Genomic DNA, 23403 nt, shown 5'->3' with positions numbered 1-23403 from the left:
GTAATTTACGCGTTGCATATTTTTAGAGATAATTGTTGGTTGTTTGAATTTTTTCGCTGATTTATCATTTGGTAGTATCTGTATTTTACTGAACAGTGATGCGATAAGTTTATGATACACAGGTTTTATAATATTACGCCGTGAGTACCCGATTAACCGGTTTAATTGAGACTGGGCAACCCCGTTAAATCGAGACCAATTGGTTAATTTGGGGGAAATGATTAAACTGAATATGTTTATCTATAAAATTTCGTTCGCCTGTGATTTTACAGACGAATATTTACTACTATTTTTTTTCAATATTTCAAATGTATTGGATGATTTTATTACTTGATTTTAATAACAATATACGTGTAGTTAATACAACAATTTTTATCGAATTCGACGTAGAAAAAATATAATAAATATGTACTTGTTTCAATAATACAATAGAAAATTTTCCAGGTACAATTTAATTCAATTAAACTACCATGCTTTTTTTCATTGAACATTAAGAAGTGCGTGGCGCTGAGCGACGTATATACGTGTATAATCGTGCGTAACAGTAACACGCGCTAATTTGTATCGGTGAATTTCGGTACGCTGCGAAGCAGATTGTGTATTTGCGCTTGTTTAATTTGGATACATACTATGTACGTAATATCTTCGTCTTGAACAGGATAGAAAATGGATGAATATTTTTGCGCCATGTTCCATAGGTTTGCACGTTTGAATCCGGTTTTATATTTTACGTCTGATCTTTTTAACGAGGAATACGTATCTAGGCATCATCGTCAACTAAACAATGTAATTAATTTTATTCGCTTGTTTAATAAATTATTAAAAACTGTCATAATGTCATAAATAGATTATGCAAGAGAAAATTACATATTCCAAAGATTTATTTAATCTACATATCGAATTAACATCAACTAATGAAGACTATATATAAAAGACGGTGGCAATATGACTAGGAACACTATATTTTATGAAAGCGCAATAAAATTACCGTTAATGCAGCTTTATTTTTGAGAAAAGTGACTTTAACAGTATCGTATCAAATATTCAGTTCTATTCCTCTCTTAAGTTTATAAAAATATGGATTCACATAAACATTTGCAGTTCATCGGCAAATAAGTCAATGATATATTTATCATAGTTGAACGGTTCATCGTCTTGATTTGGGAATCGAACGATTTTTCACCAATGTTACGTGAATAATATTGTAGATCGCTGTATTATGTATAGAGCGAAGACGCGCATATATACGAACACGTGTTGGGACACGCGACGTGTGCGGGAGAACGAATTCAAAATAACCGTGTGTTTTATGGGTGGAGTACCGTCGAGATATTTCTTTATTCATGAGTGTAAACGACGAAGCGGCACGGTGTGCATTAATCCTTTGAAATCGTCGCACCACCAAAGCCCACCAAGCCGACGAGTGTGTTTTTAACGCTCGTGTGCATTGAAACGTTTTACGCGGAAAACAGAATGACAAATTTATGCATCGGGTAAACACAAGCAGCGAGTTGCTTCGCGGACTTGTGCATTTGCCAAAGATGGAAGGCATCGATGGTTGATGACACGTTATTATCATAGAAGATGCGCGTTTGGTGCTTTAAATACATAATTAGGCAATTTCTCGTTTATGTAAAGTATTTTTTTCATTTTTCCAGATATATTAGAATGCTCGAAGCCAGTTGGATTAATGATTTATTATTACAATTCTTTCTATCGTAAAAGTAATGCTTAATCGTAAGCATTAATGAATCAGTCAAATAAAAAATTTCTAATGGAAGATGTCAAACATTTATTCATTATCAAAGTTGCCAAAGTAGTACATAGTAACGCTAAATTGATGCGAAAGTAAAACGCGAGATTAGCTAAAATGACCAGATTCACATTTACATACGATCTTAGTGCTAATATAATAATTTTCTAACTTCTTAAAACGTCTCGAATGAAATATCTTTTTCTTCTCGACAGCATCCATGATCGACTCGAAGATCCATTCATATCGATTTACGCAGAACGTATTAGCTATATGCGTTATAAATTCATATTAGCCGGTTTTTTTTTTTATTTTATTTTGCTTATTTTACAATTTGTCCTTATGGACATTTGGTAAAGTGTTATATCTTATTGGTGAAGAAAAAAAAATAAAATAAAAATAAATATAACATGTGGGTGGCTACCCCCAGCGGGGTGCCAGCTTCGTTTTTTCTAAGTTATATCTTTTATGAATATTAGCCGGTGGTTTACAAGGCTCACTGCATTTCATACAAATAATAAAGGCTATTCCGTCTTACGGTGATTCAGACGCAAAACCGCAGATGAAGTAACGCGACTGTCAGCGGACAAAAAAAAGTTATTAAATTCCGCGTACGATGCAGAATCTAGATTTCAACGTTTTATTGTCAAACCCATTATCAACGCGTCGCTAAACATGCTTTTCTAAAATCTCCTATTTCACCGATGAGTTTTCAATTTCACGTGTAAACAAGATTTGGCTTTAAAAGTGTAACTGACTGTTTCGCATTGTTAAAATTCATTCACGGATATTAAAACAACCAATTGGATTTGCGACACGTTCGCATGACTCGAAGCAAAAGGTTATTTGTTTTGTAACTGTACATTCTAAGCATGCAGAATTACATCGCGATGTATCATCTTCTCAGCTGGTAGAAAGTAACAGTTATATCATCCTGTGAATACTAGTCGTGCTGGTGACGATGAAATTCTTAATCATGCCCTTTTAATGCGTGCAATTTTTCAAAATTATTCAAATACGGGAAATCTTTGTGCGAAATTGAATAACAGCTGAATTTAGCTAACACGTTTTACTCATAACATGCGCCTTACGGTACGAGAACTAATTGAACTAAACGACAGTTGTTTAACAGTATGACTACAATAGTACTGTATACATTTAAGTATTGTGCGATCGCACTGAACGTTTCGTTTACTCAGCTATCTTACCAACAATGAAACGCTTTCGAACGTATTTATGTCCGTTCTTCGGTCAGAAATTCATGCAATGCAATACGAGAAACGAAACAGGTGCACTGCACGACGCGAATGTTGACCCTTCGTGGGCTGTTTACAGCATAACGGTGCACGGGTAAATGGTAGAAGAATGGCAGAGTAGTTGCCGAAGCACGGTCGAGCGATCATCGGTTCGGAATCCGCCGTAATATCACGATGGCTTTCCACTTTCTATTTTTTTCTTCTTTCTTTTTTTCGAGAAAAAGCGCATCGTTACGCGGCGCATTGTTTCCACATCCGTGGTGATTGCGGAGAGCTCGTCTGTGCTTTTGCCAAACGGTGGAATGTGGCATATGGCAGAAGAAACGGGGACAACTTACCTGCAGGCTTCCATAATCGAGCGTCGTTGCACAATCCAACGCGTTTTGCATCGCGGCTCGTTTGTCTACACTTTCGTGTTGTGTACGGTGCAAAAGAATCTTTCAAACACTTGGATTAATAACGACCGATTTGATGCAACGATATTCGATATTATGCCGTAACAATGTGATATTTTCGACATGTTTCTGAATAACGTTTCAAAGTAGTAATTGCATTGCCAACAAGTTCCGTGAGAGATACGCATATTTCTGATAATTACACGTAACATTGAGATATGAATGAGATGGGTCAGTAACTCACGCGTTCGTTATTTTCCAAAATATTGCTTACGCGACATCAGCCTTCAGGTATTAGCTCAATCCTTTTTACAAGAGATCATCTTTAAATTTTCCATTAATTGTTTGGCTAACCGATTTTTTCGTTAATCGTTGTTTTGATAATTTAACTTCTACTACAGCTGACTCTCGAACAATGCGGTGGTTAGGCACATAAACACACATATATATATATAATTTTTGAATCTGCAAGAACTTGTCTATGTATGTACATATATGCGTATAATAATCTGTTGTCGACTGAAAGCTTTATTCGGTATACTACATATGTATATACATATGCTATGATTGTATTCTTATAATAAAATAAGTTAAAGAAAAGAAAATGTTATTATGAAAATTACCTAGCATAAGAAAGAGAAAATACGCATACACACACACGCTTATGTTATTTATACATATATTATATCGATGTAACGATCCGATGATTGAAACACGATTGATCTCACGACACGACAATGTTATTGGCATTATGTGCCCGATTGCCTTTTAGCAACGGCGATTCGCGTTCTTTTAAACGCTGTTCGTTAGCCGTCTAGTTTGTTACAAAGTCACGATTTACTACACGGATTACATATGTACATAGTATGTATCTGTTCGCGGAAACACGTACAATATTGACCGAGAAAAAGATCTGCGTATAACCAAATCCGCGTTGTTCAAGCCCATGTTATTTGAAGGTCAGCTGTATATTATATTTAACTAGATAAAAAGGAAATATCGTTTTGTCGCTCTCAATACGTATTTTTCCGTCGTAATAATTTTTTCCCATACAATGTTCAAATAACGAGTTATTCATGCCTCGCCGATTCACGTCGCCTCCTTCTTTTTATTTCTTTTACTCGTCTCTCTCGACTGTTCGTTATGCTCTTCTTTCATGTTCAATACGCGCGCTTAAATTTCTCCGGCACGATCCAGTGTCACACCAGCCCGACAACTTTTTCTGTCTCGCATAACGATTTTCGAGTTCTGCACCGTGTCCTCTTCTGCTTTCGGCATCTGTCCCGGCGCATCACGTTCATAAAGACAAGATTCAAGCAACATCATATGTATTTTTAATTGGAAATTTGACTTGTCTGCCTCAATTGTTCCTTTACTTTTGTACAACTTTCTTTTCCCTTTATGCATTTGCTCCTCTTTTATTTTCGATATCTTATTTTTATTACACTAAGTATTCGTAAGTGATTAAATAATTCTGGTACACTGAAAAAGATCTGTTTTCTCTTATTCAACTGCTTGTGAGTTCGTAATGTAAGTATGATAAAATGATGACAAAAATAACACGCAATTTTTTTAATACTTTCAAATAGAATTTGTCAAAAGTATTATAGACAATCATTAACATTTTACAAGCACCATACAATATATATGTATGCATCTGTGTCCTTACCAGGTTCGTAAAAGGAAAAGAATTGCTCAGAATAGAATCTAGAATGACTACTTGACCGGTTCTGGTAAAGAAAGATAAAACTATCTACTTTAAGACAATCTCTGGTTAAAAATTTGTATCTTTGTGTCATACTTCCTTGAAACGTTTTCGCTGTGTCGTAAATTTTTTTCTACATAGGAGAATTTAGACTGACGGTATTGTGGTCATTTTATGATATTGAGAATAGGAGCCTCAATTTCAGTCTTCTAAGTAGAAACCAGATAATAGACAAATTGCAGGTAATGAAGAATACAATACCACTTTCACTTTTCGCAAGGAAGTTACTTATACTAAAAAATTACTTATACTAAAAACTACACTCTAAGACTCCACAAAACGTCTGGCTGTTCTTTCTATTAAATTTGTTATTCTATACCTATGGCTGTTAAATACTGGTGACAATATTTACTTTCTACAAAAAGTTGAAAACGTGTACATATTTCTGTATGTGACATCAGAAATGCAGGAAATCTTGAGAATAAAGAGATTTATTTCTTAAATCATGCATTCAGAATTTTATTACATTATCAAAGGATTAAATTTCTTGCCAAATCAATTAACACACCTGATATATGAGATAATAATTTTAATGTATGATAATAATAATCTTCGTATCGAGAGCGGTCAGTTTCTGACTAATCAAATTGGAGCAACGAACGTGTAGTACTTATACGCATGGAACAAGTGGATTCGCCTTTGCCACGTCTTTGCTCTGTATTAATCGAGCAGTGCATGCTGTTACGTTTGCGTTGCATAATAGGTATTCCTACGCAGAATAATACCTGACCGCGTTTTCAGACACATGGTATCCGAGAAATTGGGTCGCGGCTCTAGACTTACCTACATTGGACGATGTACAAAAATATTACGTATGTTCCACGTTGAGTAAAGCAGCGGAGAAGCTCCCTGGCAAGCAGTTATCGACTTCGTTCGAGTTGAGAACGATGACGATCGAACGACCGTGGTGTACGTGAAATATTCAATTTGCACTCGGCTGATAATGATTGTGTATATGACTATTTAATCGGTTTTTAATCACGTGTTTAACTAGTGAAAGAGGTAAGTTTAAGAGTGAAATTGGTTTAATAGCACTTTTATCAGTTCTACATATTATATGGCATTTAACAGTAATGTTCAATAGAGAATCGCATATTAAGTTTGAAAGTCATTAAGCATGAATCAACAGAGTGAAGTGATCCGTTTACTCGGCGTCATTTCTCGAAAGTGAAAAGTGGCCGTAAATTGCCCGTCACTTTGCTTGCCTTTGCAAGCCTTGTCCGGGTGGCATTGAAGGTATTGAAACCAATTTTGATATCAAGGCAAATGCCTCCCGGCATGGAAGAAACTCTCCTCCCTCCTCCGATTTCTCTTTACGAACCGATACCACACGATTACTCGTCGTTAATCATCGCACCTAAATAGTTCATCAAGATCTTGCATAATAGGCATAAATTTTCCTTGCAACCGCCCAATTTCGTTACCTTAGAGGAAGCAAGGTGCCGCTTTGATATCTCATTCGTTTTATCTATACGTAATAATTTAATTGTTTAATTTACAATCATTAACATATTTCTGTATGTCTCAGATTCGAGTCTGCACGTACTTTTGCGATACGCGTGTAATATCAATTTAAAATGTTGAAATCAGCTTAATTATTCAATTTAATCGTATAACCGCGTACTAAGATCAAATTTTTTAGATCACCTAATGAATGGAAGCTAGTTTATCGATCAAGCCAATTCAACGAGGTCTTCGTATCGTGGATTCTTAAATGGAGCTTTGGACGCGATCTGTCTCTCTTAAGAAGTCTCGTTACAAAGATCTGCTTATCCACGTGCATATTGCATGCTTGGCCTTTGACGTTTTGTTAATCTGCACCTATGTAATCAGCGACTCGCACAAACGCAGCTGCGGTCGAACATGCGTCGATGAAAAGTATCCGTTTATAAGAAAAAGATGCAAACGATTCGTGACGTATAGCTCCATTGCCTTATTTGCGCTTTCAATTTTATTGGCACTCGACCTCGTGTTATACTCGAGAGTATAAGTGTTCCACATTAATTATACGCAAGAAGGATTAATTTAGATGGCATCGTGTCATTGCTATCTGCCGTTGCTGGTTGCTGATTCAAGCTTAAGCTGTAAAGTGGCGTAAATGATTGGCCAGAGTACACGATACTCTGTATAGTCAACGTCGACGGTGTAGTGACGATAAAAGCTGCGCGAACTCGCTAACTCAAAGCACTCCCGTTAACGATGCCTTTTAATTAACTTTTTCACATCTATAGACGATGTAATTCGCAACAGTGTTCAAAGATCCGGGTAAAAATCAAGAATCTAACAGATCCTTCTGAAAGAATGCGAAGAAACTCGTTAACGAGTTTCTTAAATGAAAAATATCAAAATAACATTACAATAACGACTTACCAATTGATAAAATAGTACCGTAATTATTACGTCGCTGTAAAAAGTGTTGTGAGTCACCAACAAACTGGTTAACGAGCTCGTAAGATTAAAAATCTCACGGAGTATCGATACACGCAAGTTCGAAGAAATACCTGAGAATTTTGTGGCTTTCTCCTCGATCGAAAGTCCGCAGTTACCTGTCCGACAGGCGCTTTAACATGGTATTGCCAATGACCTGAATTGTATTCATCGATTCCCGTTCGTATATATTGGCTACGTAGCTAACATGTTACTGCAATCGTAGCACTGACATCAGCTCCTGTAATCCACGTTCGTATGATCAGCAGTTCAGTGATGCAGATATAGCGAGATTCAATCGAAGGCAACCGTCTATCGTATACGTTGCGTGGTACTTTCGCATTGACCTGGCTGGAAGCCAGCGTTTTACCGTTCTTTATGTTTCTCTTTTGCTGATAATCACATCTTACCATAGAATTTACAACGTCTTGGCTAACATTCTTCTTTATCCTTGTTCTCTGTTCCTTTTTGCTTCCGTTCAAGAATTTTTATGTCGGATGAATTTACTCGCTTTTCCGCTGTCCTTGTATGAGACGTTGATGGAATAGAACCGTGAGATTCGTGTGACGAACAAATGAACGTATTTGAAGATTGCAAGAGAAAAACACGACAAGTATTCAATTTTTCCATTTTACATCGCTTAGAGCCAAAGATGTAAGTTTCTTAAAAATGGTAAGTCGATGGAGTTTTAGGAAAAATTTATTTTTACCTTAAAATATTTATTTCTTCGATTCTTTAATTTTTATGTTATCAACAGAAACAGGTATATTTTTAGTATACAGGAAGAAGAAGCACCCTATGCAATACCTTACTCAGCATACAAAATCCAGATCGAAGCAACAAAACAACGCAGATCGTAAATCTCTGAACAGTGAAAAATCTTTTTTGCAACATCCTTAAACCACCCTTTTCTTCTCCTCGTTATCCCTTTCATTTCTCTTGCCTCTTCCCTTGCACCCGCGAATATCGCTACACGGAATGAAACATTCGATGTGAAAACACGGTTTTCTTTCGCGTCGCTTTTACACGCCGCTTGGAGTATCAGCTTAGCTGGGGAACTGGCTGGATTTTTTCCATTAATTTGACTAATGCCCCGCGCGAGTCGAGCTGCGAATCGCCGCGATTACGCGTGAGAAACAGATTTCGTGCCGAGGATCGGTAAATGGAAGCGGTTCATTCAAACAGTCGAGCGGAGCAGAGTGTCTCGTAATAGTTGAAACGCCTTGGTGCACGTTGAATGGAAGAATTCTGGCTAGGCAGACGATGCTGATAATTGCGAGAGGAACAGGTTTTTATGTCAGACGACATTTAAGAGAACGTAACTAATTGAGTCGCGTGAATAGGACGAACGCGTTTTATGTAAATGGAAACAATTTTTTTGTAATCTTGAAGCGTCTACATGGTGCACAGTATACGTGCTTGGTGTGCGAGTGTATCTTTCTTTTGATCGTTACTGCTTATCTATGATCAGCACGCGCGATACGGAAATACTGTACGTGCATTTATGTATTCAACGATTCTCGTGGTCGCATTGTTGAAAGATACTTACATCACTTCTGTTCACAAAAGTATTCTAAAGACTCGAGTTGTTGGAAAAATCGTGGCGTTTGCGAAGCAGGAAAAGAGAAAAAGAAGTTTTAATGCTTTTTTACAGCCAACGTAAATATCGGTAAATATTTTTAACAGCTGGTAATAACAACATTTCATCCATTGTTCAAAGAAGTTCAGCCTGGAAAGAACTATATCGAGTCATAATACAAATATTATTTATCTATTTTTGTCTTGTATTAAGAATAATTTTTTAATGAAACTTTGAAAAATTTTTATTTACATGGTACTTCAGTGTTATTTTTCATATCAGGTAGAACACATTATACAGTGTATAATCAAATGATAAGAGATAATGATAGATTCTTTTCTCGCCTTCTGTTTACATGTTCTTACGTGATATATTGTTTTATTGAACCTTTATTTCATTTGTAACCGTGTACAAATTGTTTGCAAGAAGTACTGATCGTAATTCATATTATTTTTATTACAACAATGCTTCGACATGCTTTCGCGCGTACAGGACGGTGCATTATAGATTTCCAATAGTGCGTAGTTTATCAGCCTGTAACGTAACCTGTTTTCATCGTCCTATACATTGTATAACATGCATATTACTTTTACAATTATAGTAATACAGTACAGGGTTACAATTATAGAGAATAACCTAAATTGTTATTAAACATTGTCATAATTTCACTCTAAACACCAAGTGTTTGAGTAATATACAATTAAATCAAGCCTTATAAATATAATCTCAAAATTAAAATTTTTTATTTGATTATCTCAAAACTACACCGATAAGTTAATATTTTTTTATTTCAGCAGAGCAATTAAATATTATACGAGCATTTTGTTCGTAAAATGCGATACGAGCATTCGAATAAGTTAAACAGCTTATTTTTGAGTTGACCGCCAAAGTTGATTATCAGACATTTTCACATTCTCTACCATTTACCATTACCATTTTCACTCAATGCTTCCATGTAATAATCGACTAATAACACTTTCCCTTTGTCGATAACGTGATTCATTCTGTTCTACGTACGAGACAATGTAGCACGATTACGTAGCATAATTCAGCTGTTTCCTTCCATAACCATTCCATGTCCCTCCAAAATCTCCCATATCTTTACTTCGTACATCAATAAATCTAGTTGGGTTGTTGGCGAAATTGTCTGTGAACTATGCTTCTGGAAAATCTATACTGGAATGGTCAGGAGAATGTTAATCCTTCGAAAGTCGTTTCCAAGGGTTAGGAAGCTATTAACAGACAAAATTCTGGTTACAGAAAATTAATTACCGTGATAGAACTTGAGGTTCCTGATATTCCAATAGGGGAATTAGTGGGATGTTGGAAGCGCACGTGCTTATGAGATATAGTAATTCGTGGCTTCTAAAGCCTCAGTCATAGAGATAATGCGCCTTTGTTAGGGATTTTATCCGGCCAGATCATAAAACTGAGTTTTCAAACAACCTGACATTAATAAAGGCTTTTAATAAAGTCCAATGGCTGGTACTTTGTGAAGAATATGCTTGTACGGTTGCACCTTAATCCACGTCTGGATTATGCCGAAGGTCTTCAACCGCGATTAAGCTTTATAGGAAAGTTTGATATCGCGTGCAAGATGCGTCGCTCGAGCCGTGTGTTCTTGCTGACGACATTTTATTAATGTATACGTGGACATCTTTCGCCGAGAAACGTACCGAACATTCAGATTCGTGGTTTATGCTGAAACGATTCGCGTGCGTGTTGTTTGTATGGTTTTGCGTAAACGGGAACTGAAAACGTTCGATTACAACTCGACAGGAATGAACGGTGTCGTGTGAGTTAAACCAAATCGCAGGTACATACGCATGTGTGTACACGATACGCTACACCTAAATTTGCAACGTATTACTTACGTACTAGCCCAGAGGATTGCTCAGCTGTTAAAACGATGAATCGACGTAATATCGATATGCTATCGGAGAAATTTGTACTCGCAGAGTACGTGTGATTAAAGGAATTTTTCTCTTTTCTCTGAATGGTTTTGCTAGTTCGCATTCTCCTATGTAGAGGTTGCTCAAGTTGCAATGAAAATGGCTCACGCTTACCCTTTGGGAATCTTTGCAGGAAACATACGATGATTGAATCTATAACGTTATTTCTGCGTTATGAGAGATTGAATTTCTTGTTACGATGAAATGCAAAAGATTAGGAAGTTAAATTAAAGAAAAATAAATATTTTTGATTAAATAAACAAGTTTTTTGAATAAATTGGCGATTCGTGGGTAGTCGTTCTTCGAATTGGCATTTTAGTCGTGATTGCGATGCGTTTATCGTTATCGCACTGTTGCAATACGTCCGTCCCACGATTCGCCGATTTCGACTGAGAAAGAGAGAGGCGTGACGATGATAACGCGTCAAGTTTACGCCACGTTAATTTATTGATAACCAGCCGTGCTGAATCAGTACGATGGATAAAGTCGTCGCTGTGCTCGTTCAAGGTGCACTTACAGATGTCGATAAGCGGTCAGGTTGGTCGTAGACACGCTATCGTGGGTGGACACCTTAACATAGATCGAGTTATATACGTGGAAACGGTTCTGCTGCACGGATCAACGGATCTGCCTCTTTCTCTCTTTCTCACGCTATCTTTCGCTTTGATATAATTTGCCGTGAGACGAAATTGAGGTTTAGAAATAAGCGATTATGAGGACTCCTGAGTGGAGGTAGAACTCTCTTGCAAAGGGTTAATTTCGTACCAGTTAAAGAGTCGTTGACCTGGCGTGGTTTTGCACAGAACAAGAGTATCTTTCCGCGGTTTAGGGGAAGTTCCTATGTACTCTTTGGGAAGTATGATATGTATTTCATCTTCTTACTTTTTTCTTCGTAAAAGTATTATGGATTTATTGGGTTTGTCGGTTCTATGATTTTACTTTATCGGTTTATATTTTACGATCTTGTACTTACCTGTGTCGCAAACGCAATCGACGATACGTCGTTGGTTTGTCGAGGTAAATTAAAATAACATACGAACTGTTATTTCGTAGATTTAGAAAAAGTTAGTACTTCAACTGGAGCGTGCAATGAGATTGTATACTCTCATGTCCATGCTGCCAAATATTTAAATTTCTACTCGAGACTCAAGATAAACAACATTCAGCGATTATGAGTCGGCAATTGCAAATTCACCGCATCCACCGCATCGATGACGCAATAATCGCAATAGTCGGTGCCATGAAACGACTGGAGAGCGAGTGGCCGATATTACGAGCCGTTCCATGGTCCCTCTCCGTTTTTCTTTTTTTTTTTTCATTACGCTCGGTTCGTGGCAGGCCTCTCCCGTCGACGATGTTTTTCATCGGCCAACGACCGGCCACGAATCTCTCGGCGGAAACGAGGCCTCGAAGCGTTCCGCCGCGGAACCGAGCGGGGATCGGCTCGCGAGAAGATTAAATTTGTCGTGCACTTACATGTTCCAGTGTGTTGACGCGTTGCTGGTTAGTTGACGGTTGACGGTTGACGGTTGCTGGTTGCTGGTTTCTGTCGTTATACGAGAGAAGGACTGCGGACTAGTCTGATCGGCGTATCTGCGAGGTCGACGTCTCCGCACTCACCATGACGAATGTTACCCGATAGCTCGCACCACTGTCCGCCGGGATCCTTCCCCGTTTCGTTCCTGCCTTTCGGCTTTTTCATCCCATCATGCTGCTCGCCACTCGTCACTCCCCTTCTCGCGTCTTTGACGTTACTCCGCACGTATGCTCGCTTTTCCTTTCCCGGCGCTCGCACTTTTTCATCCACCGTTTCGCTTTTGGCTTCTTTGCCTCTCCTGTAAGTGATTCTGTTCACGGTTCACTGGAAAAAAATGAGTGGTTGGGTCGATGGTTGAGTGCAGTTTTCGTTTTATAAATATCGGACAAGGGTTGGGTAGGATCGGTCGAGAGGCCATGCACACTTGCGAAAAGTTAGGCATCATTAGGTGCTTAATCTACGACAATGTTACAGATACCTTAATTTCTTTAAAATTTTCAAAACCATAGAATCTGTTGTATATAAAAAAATAGCGATGAAAAAAAAATGGAATTTCCGTTCGTGACTACAACGTTAAGAAACACAGAGATCAGTAATATACATATATTGGTGAAAAAGTTGCCAATACCCTACTGTTTAACGATATCGTAGTACGATACTTATGAAGACATTTGTCAATCCTTTTTAATAGAGCTGGTGTTCTGTCTGGACAGCATGCCCGCGATACGTTGATGCCTACGGCTTACCTGACAACACTGAAAAGGGGACACAGTATTTACTCAACAAAGTTAAATATACTCATAGGTCGTTTGCACTTTTGCGTTATTTTGTAAGAAAGCAGGTCGTGCGTATACGAATAACTGTTTATTAGCTCTGCTTACTTTAACTGAATCGAATTTTGCATTAAAACCTCCGTTGACAATAACGTTAACACTATCATTTTTCTTTTATTACGGTAAAAGATGTTTGAATATTAGTGGTTATTTTAATTCTACTACCATCTTCCAATTTTCATTTTAGTTTTTCAATAATTTAATTTTCATTTTAATAAACGAAAACGATACCTACGTATTAACGTTTATTCCTCCATGTTCTTGTTACATTTGAAAAACCTTTCAACGATAAAAAATCACGCTTTGATCGAGCAGGATTAGATCAGTGAATTTTATGTTATCGTTTCTCGAGGCTAAAGTAAATTTTCTATTATTAAAATACCGAAAGCGGAAACAACTATCTGTACCTGTTACGCTGTGGTGAGAGTTTTCTGTCTATTGCTTTGCCCGCGATATTATGTCAATACCAATATGAGTGAGTGCTTTTATGCGATCGTTATTGTATTGATTATCTGACGTCAAAACATGTAGGCATGTATGTTTATACACAGGCCTCACTCGAGTCCTTTTAGAAATATCATGCATTATAACATACCGTGACCTATATGCGGCGTTTATTAAATGAATTTAACGTACGATAAATTTAGATATTGCCGCTAGTTTGAAAGTAAATTCAATTCAAAATATTTTGTAAAAGAAGGAAACGTATGAGTTTAGCTTGACTCTTGTATCTCGTTTAAATAAATCATTTTGATAAAAATTAAACTAGGAATAGTTAGGCTCCTGTCATATACAGATATATAGGACAGAACAACGGAAATGTGCTATACCGCAATACGTTGTATTACCGCAAATTATAATCAGTGCATGCTTTTTGGTTATGTGATATTTTAATTACTTAAAATATTATGATTCCACAGATATTTTTGAAACCTTAAATATTTCATTTTCACGGCATTTTGTACATTTCCAACAGAAAACTATCCCATCGCTCAAAACCATCGAGTACGCGTCAAAGACCATTGACAAGGAAAAAGAGAAAACGTGATTTATTTTCCCGTATAACGTTACTCGGAGCACATAACGACCAACTGTAGAGATCCAAAACCGCATTAGCTCGGTGAACGAGATAGACACGTCTTTCCGTGTGTACCGAGGTGATAGCAAGGTTAACCAAACGATAACCGGTTGGTGACATTTGTTCCTCTCGATTAACCGCGTCGATTTGGATAGGATACAGGTAGCCACCTCCGCATTGGATTTTCTAGAAACGTGGGTTTTGCGTGCACGTTTGGTATACGTTATCCGAGGCAAACCGGAAACGTTCTCGCACGAGTCAGGCTCGCTTAACCAGGAGATTAGTGAAGGTAAACGAAGTACAATCGTAGGGTCGTGTTGGGGCTTCGAGCACTCGAATGCCTGTCTTGCCCTGGTCAATTCTTTGGATTATTGTAAGGGCGGAATTCAAAGTTTCGATAATGTTCTTGTAAAAATTATAGAAATTCGCTATTTCTTAATGCGTAAAATGTATGTTAACTCAAATAATGAATTAGACTCCATAGAATAGATTGAGAGTTTGAGGTAGCGCGACATTTACGGAAGAAATCGAGTGCCTTCCAATACATTCGTGATCATGTGGGATTTTTCAGTGTTTAAAAGGAGAGTACACGCAGCAGCTTTCAGTGAAAACAAGAACTGAAGTCAATTTATCGATAGCCATTAGTCACTCCTTTGTAATAATCCAGAAGCGGGCTTTATGAAAATTGAAATATGAGCGTACAAGAAAAACTTGTTTTCGTTGGCGTAGATTCGATCGATAAGGGTGTTAGCAGAGTAGGCGAAATGCAAGGGACACGAAATAGGCTGATTCGATTCTGTCGAGCAGTAAAGCACGGTTTGGGTTGGCACATACAGTGACTCACGATCAGACGGGAAACCGTTTCACGCTTATTCGACCACCCGGTTCTCGATCCAATTTACCAACCAGTTTTACCAATATTGTAGCCGACAAACGGCACACCTCAAACGGTAAAGAAACACTTGCCTCCTTCGATACTATAGTCGTGATGTCTTTTTCATACGTGTTTCGAAGTCTAAGGGAGGTTTAACACGTTCGTCGCCAAAGTATGGTGACGCTCTTCTTGTTCGAGTTAATTAAATATACGATATTATGTATAGGATATACAACATAAAAATATTAAAAACACATTATATCATACTTTTTATTAATTTATATTCTGGATAATATATTACGTTATTCTATATCGCGTGGTATTCGTTAAAACATTCCAAACACATTTGGGGTGATTTTGGACACTTCGAACAATAGTTATAGACTCCGTCATCGCTACTCTGCTCACTTTTTAATTCACGTTACTGATTCACGCTGTTTATTGAACATTTTGAGGATGAAAAAATCACCGATGTACGTCTCACAAGTATGCTTATCGACTAAATGAAAAATCTGAGATATCTGCCATGAAAGCCCTCGGAATACTCCAACTGGAAAGCTTTCGTTTTCTCCATTTCAGAAATAAATAACCTTTCTTTACAATCAATCGAAGACGATAAACAATGAATCGAAGGTGATAAACGATGAATTCCTGCTTGTCGCTCTATTTACATTCTGCGTACCGGCGGTCGGATTTGGGTCCCGCAGGAAACTTAGCCGAATCACGCTGGGCGACGAACGTGTTAAAGGAATACCATTTAAAGAAACTTCGATTATTTGAATAGCACATAACGTTAACCAATACATAAAAATTAGCTTGCGTGAAATATTTTGTAATTTCTAAATGGTCTTTTCACGAATTACCAGATCCTAAGTCTTTTTATCGGCGGAAACGTGGTGTTTCTACATGAACAACGAAAAGTGCTGCAGGAACATTATGTTCTTTTATTTCTGCGTTACTCAAGTTTCTTATTCGACTCGTCATACCGTTCCTCTGTATATGTTGCTATTTATAAAACGGAGGCATAAACGCACGTGTAACATAATCGAATGATTTCTGTGTATGTCCATTGTGGGCGTGAGCAAGTACAGCAAACACAGACGAACAATTACTAGCCAGTGGGATCCCTGAATACGCGTATGACGTCATTCGCTCCCCTTTTATTGCAAGAGGGGTAGCTAGTCCCGTTATCGAGAGAACGAACGCATTACACCCCAATACCCGTTTCTACCAATTTAACGTGTGCCGAGGGTGGACGAAAATATCTTTAGTCCTATTTCCTGCCCGTGAAACTTGGACATTGATCGACTGAAAAATTGTATCGTTCTTGAGTTATCGGTGAAACGGTTGCAGCTGATGTTAGCTTTAAAACTATAAATAAAGAAGTGTGCTATTAAAAATAGTAATTGAATTCCTTTTATTAGGATAATATTTTGTAACAAAATTGGTTTATTCTCTTGTTTACTTTTGTAGATGATGTATACTCTTTATTCTTACAGAATGTTATACATTTAATATAATTTATACATTTTGTGTAATTAATTACGTAGGACAGTGACTTCAATTTTTGCAGTTTTTCAAAAACTATCTAATAATATATTTTTTTATTAGGAAACTCTCCTATCTTTTAGTTCATAAACTCTAATTCATTAGCTGCTTACTTTGAACAGCATTACTCGAAAACTCCACGCGAAAGTAATTAAACATCAAGGTATGTGTACGACATTCTTAAAAAGCTATTTCACGACGGATTATAATTAAAGAGCTGCTGCAGTAGGAAAAAATTTCAACGAGTGACCTACACTCACGTATACAGTAATTATTGCTTAGGGACGAATAGTTAGTAGCAGCAAAGTTCACCTGACATTAATGTGACGTTATCCTATATAACACCATGTGACATGGGAACCAGATATCCATGTGTTTTTACTCTTTTCAATTTTATTTTATTTACTTATCATTGAATTATCCTATTTTTAAATATATTCGAGCTCATTTTTCGTTACAGCCGAACTATATAAGCAACTTACGTTTACTAAGATACAAGCATCTGTTTTTATTAATTAAATAAAACGTATTATTTAATTGAGCGCATTTATTAATTAAATAAAAAAAAAGGAATTTTAAAAAAGTTAATGTAATTTCGTGTTCGTCGAGAAGTCACGTGCTGCTTGAGCGTTCAATTCAATTAAGTTTTCGTTTGGTAATGGAGTAAATACCGCTAATGAGAACCTGGTGTTCTCAAGGGCAGCCATGCACTTCAAACATCTTCTTGGTGCACTAACCCGAGTACAGATGTTTCTGCGAGGTGACTTTCACTTAGCGTAAGCATAGGAGTCCAAGATAATGAACTTGCAACACGAAGAGTGAAAGATCATCGGTATAACGAAATTGTTTGTTAGCGTGGTCCTCATAGTTTTTCAAAATTCAAATATTTGACTTTCAGTCCAAGATCTTCAGTACTTCAGTAAATAGCTCTCGAAATTATTTGCTGCTAAAAAATGTTCTCTGGCAACAGGAGACATCTAAGTAGGTAGAGAAGGGAAAAGTTAATTCAGAAAATATAAAAACCAAAGATAAAGTATAATAAAAATGAACTATAACTAAATGCCGTTTAATTTTGAGGAAGGAAAAATTGCGATGAATTGTAGTTTTTGTTTTTACAGGAAAATCAAAATTTTGTTACGGATGATTAAAAAGTAAGTTTTGCTTTGTCTAAGAAGAAACAGGAAGTTTTCACGATCCTTTCATCTTCGCGGGAATATACATACAAGTGAAATGTGTGAATACTTCATTGAACGATCTGCACGTCGCTCTTCTGACGCATAATGATCAGTATAATTTATTCAACCTGTCGTTGGTAACCTCAACGACTCATATCCTTCCTTTATTGGTGACCCGAATATAACGAGAAACTACCTTCATGTAGTTCATCGACATGCACAATAATACGATGGCGCTAATATTATCTATACTATATTACTATATAACATGGGAATGGTTGCTTTTTATTCGATAGGTTTTCTTTCGTTGCATAAAATTTATTTTTATGTAAAATGGACAAATACCTTGTTTACAAGTTTTAAACATAAGTATTCTTAAATATGTGATTATCCATTGTTAGTACATTTATTAGATCATAAGCTTAATAAATTTAACGATACGATTCTGTTTAATTCCTTTTTTCCAACTAAACATAGCAAACGTACAATATATACACAGTGCGGCAGTTTTGATCAAGGTGGATTACTTTACTGGATAATTTGGCGTAACCTACTTTCCCTTATATAACATTTCTTGGATGCTATTGATGAATAGAATTTTGAAATTGGTTCGTGTACAGTTGGCATTACGGATCTTTTCAATTAATGTAGTTTTCGTGCTCGAAGAAAAGCAAATAGCTTTCTTTCTTAAGAACGTAGTCATTATTTACTCGTAATTGTTAGTATACAAATATAAAATAATTTCAGTTCTTAATAATGCATAGTATTTTTCATATAATTTACAATATATCTTGCATTACTATTACGACTATTATATTTTACATTACGAAGAATTGTAAACAGCACCTATTAATATTCTGCAGATCCATGTCTTCCATGGTAAGAAGAAACCTTTCGTTGCCTGTTCGCGTGACCAGTTACCACCGGAGAACATTATTTCGAACAAGCGCAAATAGCATCGGCACGTAGAGCTGTCAGTGCTAGGAATTGGGAACGGGTCTGGCGCACGTCATAATAAAGCTTTTTTCACACTTCTCACATCTTGCGATAAAGTCACTGCTTGTAATATTGATCGAAACATCGTAGAAATACCGACTGGAACTACTGTAATACAGGAAAAGTAGAAAACAGAGGAAAACAAATAAAATATAGAACGTACTGCGTAAAATTACTTCACGAATTTATTCAAACATTAATAAAAATATGAACCAAACGAGGAACACATTGTCTATAAACGTATTCTTTTTGAGCGTAAATCTGTTTAGAAGATCAACATCAAGTTGTTTGTTGCAGAATTATTCTAGTTATTTCGTTTCAAGGAATGAAATATTTCAGATAGTATCACGAATGGGTATATAATTTCTGAAGTCAGTAGTACGGTATACACCTCGTAAATATGTCTGACGAAATGTTAGTAGATAGTAGTCACGCGTCGAGGGACTTCTGTAAACGTCAGAAATGTGTTATCTTACCCTGATCACGGTAGAGCAACGCTATCGACAAACAAGGTGGATCGTTGGCACGTTAACGCCAAGAAAAGCGGATCTGCTTTTCATCGACTATCGCCTTTCGTATATACACGGTCACCACTGCAACGTGAAATATTTAACGAACAGGAAATTTAGGTCGTGCAACTGCATCAACTTGCGAACGCGCTACTTGTCCATTGCTACTCTCCAGGATGCAATGTTCCGCTAGTTAATCCCATTGTCTTCGAATGTTTCTGATCATGAATTGAAATTTTTAGTGTAGTTTTACATCGAATATTCGAGCACGAATAGTCGATAAATCTTCCTGGGAAAATCGAACGATAACATAATGTAATCGATGCGTAACGAGGGACGAGAAGATGCGTCCGGTAAATCGGCGTCATAGGCAACAAAGAGTTTATGCTAATAAGTAACGTGCAGCGATTTTGCAATATCAGCCAGTCAATACGCGTGCCTCGAATCGAATTCACGAGGATATCGTTGGTACATATGCGCACACACGTTTGAAGTTCCTCGCTTCCCCGCTTCGACTGGCATTCCTCAAGCTTCTGTCGTGTCACCTTCTTCCTCGAATAATTGAGTCGCGCTGCTATTTGTCGTATACCCAACCGTCGCCGAGCGAGCAAACACCTTGTGAAACGCTCTCGCAAACGGATTCGAGGCGTCCCATCTCAATACGTCGCCCCGTTACTTATCTTCGCTATGAAATTTTGCTTTCTTGATATGTTCGATACGTGGACTAGCTTCGCGAATTTCGTAAGTGAGAAGAAGAGAATTCGTCGCTTTTTGAAGTTTCGAATTAGCAGCAAGATATGATACATTGAATAATATGATATTTGATCTAAAATATTCTTTGCTACAGCCAACAGGGAAGGTGAGTTATTTTAGATAACGATATTTATCGACTCATGATGAATATCTCGTGCATCAGACACTGTTCAAGTGCACCCATACTGATCGTCAATAATTGTAACGGTATATCCAGGACGGTAAATCCATTGCCGATCGATATGAGCGGATGTACAATGTGCATAGACGAATGCGAACTGCAGAAGCGAGAGTGCGCTCGTAAGAGCATTACATCGCCGTTGTGTCGAAAACGGGTGCATTTACAAAACGTATGTACTCTTTTACACGCGTGTCTGTTCAAGCATATGGACAGCATGTGCAGGTTTGCTTTTCGTATGAGCACACGTGCAAGCCAGAATGGATCGGACCAAGCGTGGACACGATTATTCGACGAACGAGTCGTCGCCACTTGCTAATGCGCGTTAAGTAAATTAGAATGAAGTTTGCAGTTATTGCTTGCGGTTGCCTCGTCGATGTTGACGGGTTAATGGGATGTTGCTCGTTCGACGTTCTGTGAAATGTTACCCTGCTGTACGCAACGAGTTGGCTTTACGTCGCAATACTATTTACGCATGGTATTTTTAGAGTATAAAGTAGCATCGTGTGTATTTTAAGCTTTATTCGTGTATCTAATACGATAAAGCAAGTAATCTCAAAACTTGTCGAATAGACCACGTGCAATCATTTTTCGTAATATTAATTCTTCTAACAGATTGATTTAATGATATGATTCGTATACTAAAGATCATAAAGACAAAATCAGCGATAAGTTTGGAATTTAGATCCAGATTGAAGAGGTCTGTACTTATCATGACTGTTAATGTCAGAGATAAGTTGCGTACACAATGATGCAAACGTAAAAGTGTGACTATGCAACTTGATGGAAAATTTCCGATATTCTCGTTCTCTAAAATCATTTAGAAACATAATCCTTCGATAATGCCGGTTGACGTGTTTCATAAAGTAACCAGAGGAAAAAGATGAATTCTCTGTAACCAGTACTCTGGCTAAAGAGTGTAGTAGCTTAGACGAGCGTAATAGTGACCTTTAAATGTTGCTCGATTTACGCAAGACGATCACGAGTACTGGCTCAAAGCTTCATTCAGCGGTCGTTGAATGAACAAATCTCCATACTATGACGAATAGAAAGATCCTCCTAACTTAAGGTTCTTACATATAGGATGGCCTGTTATTGATGATGCGATTAGAAAGGGAACAATGTTTCGTAAAATGGACAAGTCAAAAATGTAGAACAAAATTTCTGAAAATGTGACTTTATGTCTGCTAAAAGTTGAGACTATAATTTAAATTTGTAAAGCATAAAAGAAACTTTAGATTACGTTCTTTAAGTTATTTTCAACTCAATTGTGTTTTCCTACAGTTAACAAATTTCGTAAATTTACGCATAATAAATACTATCGCAAATACTATCGTCATGTACATATTATTGAAATCCCTTAATAAATTTCAAACAGGAAGAAGTAAAAAAGCCAAGTAACGTAATGTTAATTTCGCTTATCGTACAAACTACAGTAATTTACCACAAACTTTATGCAAATAATTCACTTTCTTCGACCACGAAACGCACTATGTTTCAGTGTTTTGAAGCGGGAAATTCTATAGAATCAGCCGTGACAGAGTCGTTAGGCAATTACCCGTGGAATCCTTAATGACGCGTTTCCCGCGCTGGTATACTCGTTATATGTGGATCGATGAGAACGTGATTCGTTTTCGACGGAAAACGTCGCCGTACTATGTATCGGTCGCTGCTGGTAACGGTGCTGGTGTCGTCCCGCTCTCGCCTAAGCTCGTGCTGAATCAGTAAATCACTACTTGGCATCGAATGCGTAGGAGCGTGTATAAAGTGCAGATCTACAGGGCTGGAAGGTTGAACGTGGTTTAGGTGACTCATGTTATGCTCGTATAATCTAGTATAGTCTATTCCACTGGAATCGTTGTTCCATTGTGTTCCGGATTTTAGTGTAATGTTCGACGATCTGACTAGAAAGAAGAACACGTTTATAGGATTAATAGGTTGATAATATACACAATGAAGATTATGATACTATGTTATTGCTTCATAGAACGATAAGGTCGATAAACAGAACATGGTCGGAAGAAGTTTCAAAGTTGATTGGCCAGGACAGAAATTCTTACCGCGATACAAAACACAAAACGCGAAACAGGTAAATTGTTGGTTTTCAACGGTAGATTGAAACGATAAATGGTGGTAATACGGCGAATATTTCAACTCATACAAAGCTCATTACCGAGCGAAGGAAACCATTTATTTACTTTAATTTATTTACTTTGCTGGTACAACAGCATTGGATGAGACTTTTCTTAGATGGAAATCGGGGAAACGTACGATTTAATACGTACGTTGCAAGCGAGCAGGCTCGCATGGGTGGGTGGATCGATGAACGTTAAAATCTCGAGATTAATCTGCGGACTAGTGAAAAACGGATAAGGCGGAGTAAGAACTGGTTTCTATGCGATGTAATTATAACGTATTCGCGATAGCGCATAGATATATTCTTTGTTTCAACCTGTTCATGCAAATGCAACATTTATCGCATAATATTTAATTAGCATTTTGCACGCTTTTTTATCGCGATTTGGATAATCTAGAAGAAAGGAAAAGTTTTTTTCACTAAACCTTTATTAATTTAAAACCTCACACCACGAGGTGTACTCAGGTGTACGCGATATTTTCTGTAGACAAAGAGTAGACAAGTTTTTAAATTTGCAGATAACAATTTTTTAAAAACTTGCCCAAATTTAGCTTTCCCTTTTGATACGATGAGCTTATAAATAATTCGATGGATGTAATAAAGTTAGAGGAGTCATGTGTGAAATTTCTGTCTGTGTCTTGTCTAACCTTTACCCAAC

The 23403-nt window shown here is 37.2% G+C and overlaps 1 protein-coding gene and 2 long non-coding RNA genes across 5 annotated transcripts in view; 1 reads left to right on the top strand and 2 right to left on the bottom strand.

The window, feature by feature from the left end:
- The window catches only part of LOC132905506 (actin-binding protein WASF3), a 35369-nt gene that overhangs the window by 1734 nt on the left and 10232 nt on the right, over positions 1-23403 (top strand). The window lies entirely within an intron of this gene.
- Positions 6123-8364, bottom strand: LOC132905108 (uncharacterized). Its single transcript, XR_009657738.1, has 3 exons — positions 8007-8364; positions 7540-7837; positions 6123-7462 (listed from the first exon to the last, which is right to left on the bottom strand). It is a non-coding gene; the product is annotated as an uncharacterized LOC132905108 (long non-coding RNA).
- LOC132904860 (uncharacterized) lies at positions 9521-20402 on the bottom strand. The gene is made up of 3 exons (XR_009657679.1): positions 19645-20402; positions 12604-12988; positions 9521-10407 (listed from the first exon to the last, which is right to left on the bottom strand). It is a non-coding gene; the product is annotated as an uncharacterized LOC132904860 (long non-coding RNA).

The sequence above is a fragment of the Bombus pascuorum genome, chromosome 3 (genome assembly GCF_905332965.1).
Source record: "Bombus pascuorum chromosome 3, iyBomPasc1.1, whole genome shotgun sequence".
NCBI classification, from domain to species: Eukaryota; Metazoa; Arthropoda; class Insecta; order Hymenoptera; family Apidae; genus Bombus; species Bombus pascuorum.
Note: the sequence above shows the minus strand (reverse complement) of the source record. Positions and strands in the feature narration are given on the sequence as shown.